Source organism: Pinus tabuliformis, chromosome 8, assembly GCF_031772625.1.
Source record: "Pinus tabuliformis cultivar Carrire ecotype Pingquan chromosome 8, CPIR1, whole genome shotgun sequence".
Taxonomy (NCBI): domain Eukaryota; kingdom Viridiplantae; phylum Streptophyta; class Pinopsida; order Pinales; family Pinaceae; genus Pinus; species Pinus tabuliformis.
In genome coordinates this window covers 1,376,551,213-1,376,556,714 of record NC_142294.1, presented here as the reverse complement: position 1 = coordinate 1,376,556,714, position 5,502 = coordinate 1,376,551,213, and positions in this window count along the sequence as shown.

Below are 5,502 nucleotides of genomic sequence, written 5' to 3'. Positions count from 1 at the left end.
GGTAGGATAATTAGATAACCCAGAAACCGTTTAAAGAAATTTGTGGCAGTCTGGGAGAAATTCTCGGTTCTTTGGAGCCTCTTTTTTGCCACCGCGTGAAGAAATACGAAAATTGAGTTAATTAACAGATAGTTTGAATGCGTGATTCAATTCCGCGTGCCTGAGGAAGAGAAATCCAATTGGGAATCAACTGTATGCTAGCATCTGAAATCCAATTACATGCCTTCCATCTTATTAAACTCAACCTATTTAGAGACGCATTCCAATTGAACACGACTCTCTGTCATTAAATCCCATGAAGTCGCTGCCACCCATTTGTGCATGTTTCGTCATTGTCAGTTAAATGTTGGGAGAAAATGGAATAAAATTAGATGGAAACATAAGTAGAATTGGGAAAGAAACAGAGTTGGATGTTATTGCAAAACACAAAGAGGATTTGATACCAGAAGTGTCAGAATGCATGCATATTTCAGGTGGTAATAGTCCACAAACTTGGAGTTGTGAGAGTAGTCTTATGGAGTCCAATGATAAATCCTTGGATGAATTGGACAGGATCCTTGGGATTGTTCACGGTGCTCCTTTTATTGAAAAGAGAAGTACTTTCCAAGCTCATTTGTCACCTGTAACTGATGTTGATCAAATAAAAACATTTATGGAGGCTCTCATGCGAAATCACAAAATTGCTGCAGCTGCACATAACATAATGGCTTACCGGATTATCATTCCAGAAAAGGGAACAATACTGGGAAGACAATGTTTATACGTTCTGAAACCAGATCTTGCAGACAATGAAAAAAAAAATTCAAAACTGATAGTTGACTGTTTCAGTTAGCTCAACTTTCCGCAGCTAGCCCAACTTTCCGCAGCTGTTTTGTTAAACTCTAGGTTGCAGGTGTCATCAAGAAAAACAAGCCACATGGGTAGCTAGGGGAATGTCAATACATGGATGGTGTCCTATTAATTCGGTCAAATTTGATGAAAAATACCCCGGTCAAAGGGAAGTCAAGTTGAGTGTTATCACAGAGTCGCCACACTAAGTCGCTGCATGTCAAGAAAAAATAATAATTTTGAATCAATGAAATGACTAAGTTATTTGCTCACTTTTCTGAAGGTATTGATTAATTTTGGATTGATGATGAAAAATGAATGGCTAACTTTGTATCCAAGATTTTTAGCTACAGAACTGTGCACATTCCGCAGCTAAAGTCTAATTCCGCAGTTGTTCTCCAATTCCACAGCCAGAAAAACCTCATTGTTCAAATCAGCCTAACTTTTTCATACAAAATCAGATTTTGATGATTTAAGTACCATTGGAAAGATCTCAACAAGATATACACAATGATAAATCAATCATTTGAGTTTGAAATGGCAAATAATGAAATAAATTGCTGAAAAGAAGCAACATCAACTTGAGGCACTAATTCCAAATCAGGTATAAATTCTTTTGATTTTTCCTTTGAGAACTTGTTTCATTAATACAAATTCTTAGTTTTGTGTGTAAATATCATAACTAGAGAGATTGGCCATCTCTCTCCTTTGATAATCTTACATTCCATTGCAGAAGAAGTATTAGTTTTTTTTGCAGGTTCTAGGAGGAAGGACAAATGACTACAAGAGAATGGTGTCTCTCTAAGAGACCAATTTGTTTCATAAGAGGATGATCAACAACAAAGAGGAAATATGCTGATGCAAAATCAGATCCAAACACTTGAAAAACTTTCAGATACTATTGTCTCCATCACATCCATACTTCATAATAAACCATTCACCTCATTCCACTCCATATTTTCCATTTTCATTCACATACACTTTCCATCTCTTTTTGTCCATTCATAACCCACAAATAAAAGCAAGAAGCTCATTCACATGCTTATTGCCCATTTTCATTTCTGTTCTCCATTACCATCTTCCATTTTCATCTTCCATTTCCTGTCATTTTCATTCCGCAAATAAGCCCTACTTCAATGCAAATTATTGAGTCCATAGTCCTTTGAGTCTAAGTTCTTTGTAAAAACACCTTGAGGCTTGCATGCCTTAATGGCAAGTCCTCATGCTGACAAACAATGGGAATACATTAATGTCCCTTGTTCGTTAGATCTTCTAGGTGACTCGACATCAGCAAATTCATTCGTACCTAGCAAGATGTGTTTGGGCATCTTGACTCTCATTGTCATCAATGGTGAGAGTTCTCATGTTGACTAGTGGCATCCATTAATGGCCACTAAGCCAACAATTTCCTACTATGTTCAACATCAGAACATCTTTTCACATAGTAGGAATTGTGCCAATGAATTTTGAAGACATGAAGACTATTATTTTCATCATTTTGGAGCAGATTCAGCAAGTTTTAGTAGAAGCAATAAAAAGTCATCTTATCTCTCTATCCATGACTCCTCTTGTTCAGCCACTTGAAGAAGAATATGATCAGAATTTTTCAGCCACCACACATACAGCTCATCCATTCCAAAGGGTAAGTGAAAGTACGTCATTTTCTAACTTTTGACCATAGAATTCCATAAAAAGCTAGAATGATAATTGTTGGAAAAACATTTCTCTTCCTCATTTCATAAACTTGCCAATACCATCAGTTGGGGGGGGGAATACATTCATATTCATATCTTTCCATGTCCATATCATATTCAAGAGCTCACATACTTCCAGCATATATTAATTATTACATTGCTATTATGAGCATACAATGGCTTTTGAAAAAGTGCTTAAAGGATAAATTGGATACAAACAAAATCATGGTTGTCACACAAGAACCAACCATCATGAAATCCAATAAAGATATACTTTGCAACAATAATCAAAATATCATTATGCAAAGTTCAAAGATTAAAATAGAAGGCAACAACAAAAAAATGGTTGTAACACAAGAACCAACCATGTTGCAATTCAAGTGAAACACTTTGCAGAAATATGAAGTTATCAAATGATATCATGCAAAGTTAAGCCAAAGCTCAAGGATCAAAAGAGTTAATGTAATATATATTGCATGAGTACATGCAATAGCTTCAGTTGGGGGGTATGTTGAGTCTTGAAAATGTCATTCATTTCCATTACACTTTCACTATTATGTCCATTATATCACCTCCATTTCACCTCCATTTCACTACTATGTCACCACATTCATCTCACTTTCATTATCATTGGGCCACCTTTATGTTTTTCCAATATTTATTATTTCTAAGCCTTTTAAGTGAATTTGTGGTTAAACATTAGAAAATAATGTGCATATGCTTATACCTAACAAATGGGTTGAGATTGTTGACATGTGTAGGTTGAAAGGAGGCTTCTAGAAGACCCTTATGTGGCACCCCAAGGCCAAATTCGAATTTAGTTGGAAAGAATCATGGGATCATGAGGATATGTGTCACATCTCCTAATTGTATTGTAACTCTAAAAAGACATGTGTCTTATCAGTTCCTATTTTGATTAGGACTCTAGAGGTAGAGGGAGAGATTCATGGACTATCATTAATGAGATGGCTCTCATCTTTTTGTATAAATAGGAGATCTCTCTCCTTCATTTGTTAGTATTTAGTCCCTAGTTCTTAAGTTTGTAGTTCTTCCTTGATGGCTTTTGAAAGCTTTGGAGAACTTTGTTGTACTTTGTACTTTTGAAGAATTTGAATAAAGCTTTGATGTTCTCAACATGGAAGGAGATGTGAAGTAGATGTCATGGAGCATATTAGGATGTAAGGTAGAGTAGATTTCATTTTGTAAATATTGCTTTGTAGAATGTAAGGTAGAGTAGATTTCATTTTGTAAATATTGCTTTGATTTGATTATGTTATTTGATTGCTTTCAAGTTTGATAGATTAGATTTTTCGTTCATGCAATTTTAATTCATGCAAGTGTGTTCAATTTTGCTTTGATTTCATAGGTGGCAGAGGGCCCCTGCCTTGTATAGTTGTCATTTAATTTTGCATTTTATTTCACCATGTATATTAGTTGTACATAACAAAGCTTTTTGAGTACTGTTGTTTTACATTTTTCTCATGTATATTAGCTGTACATAACAAGTTGTTTTGATTACTGTTGTTTTACATTTTTCTCATGTATATTAGTTGTACATAAATTGCTTTCAAGTTGATTGTAGATTAGTGATGCACATAGTCTTCTAATGAACTAATGACGTGATAGAATCATCTTGTCCTTTTGCTGAAGCAGCAAGGATACTGAGTCTCATAGTCATTAGCTCATTATTTGGTTATTGCATTTTACTTTGATTGAACTAGTTGTATATTTACACTTTTGTTTAAATACTAACTCCATCAATAACATGTTTTAAGTTCTTTTGAAGTGCTAAGTTTTGGAAATTACCATTAGGGACATAGGCCTTGTCTTGAAATCTTTATCCATACTTGTCCTTTAAAAGTACTCTTAAGACCTTAGAATAGGATTCCCATTTGCATTAAACACTTTAGAAAACCAACAAGAACAGAACCCCAAAAACAACATAAACTATAAAACAATGAAGTAAGATAAAGGTTAACTAAGCACATATGGTGCACCACACTTCATCAGTTTACGATACCCGGATTGATAATTTATGTAGAGCAATTTAAGACATTAAATTGACTAGACACTCCTCATCAGATTCCTTCTATTTGTTATCCGATTTCACAGTTTTGTGGTGATAACTTAAATTTAAGATTTTCATTTATTTTAATAATAAGAACTTGAAAACAATAACGGATGGCACAAGCTCTTCACGAGGAGAAATTTTCATGTTCATGGTTTGCTTGATTATGACAATTAGAGCTCATACATTACTATTTGAAAATATTTTGAATCTTTTCCTTATCGACTTTTGTATTCAATGTTGAGGATTTGTAATGGTATCCATATTGCATCAAGTTTTACCCATTGCAGGATTGCTAGGGCTTTTGTTTAGTTCATTAGTGGGTGTGTATATATTTATAGATATTGTAATGTCATGCACTCTTTGAATGTACTCGGGGATATAAAGTAGGATATTATGAGAACAAAATATGCCCATGATTTGGAAATGTTATAATGGCACCCGAATTGAATTGCCATGTTACTTTTTTTTATTTTATTGGTCTCCCCTTCTTACAATGAGTTGTTGCATGAGTGTCAAGGTTTGATTCTTTTTAGAGCCTACAAGGGTTTTAACTTTCCTATTTGGTTTAATAAGGTGCAAAAAGTAAAACATTCATGACTAATGATGAAATAATAAGATGAGTTAAAATGAGAAAAATATGGAGAGATGATGTGATTCCTGGTACAACTAAGAGAAAATAAAGCTAATGAAAAGAATACAATGAATGAAAATTCCATATGGATATCATTGATGAATTCAAGGTGATTCTGTTCTTAAGTCATAATTAATAATTATTTGGTTGACTTTGATCTAAGGATGTTAATTCTCAAGAAGAGAAAAAGGTAAAATAATATATTGGTTGACTTGAAGAAAATAATTTCCTTGATCTTTGATTACTCTATATCCATTGATGTTTAGTTTCTACATTTG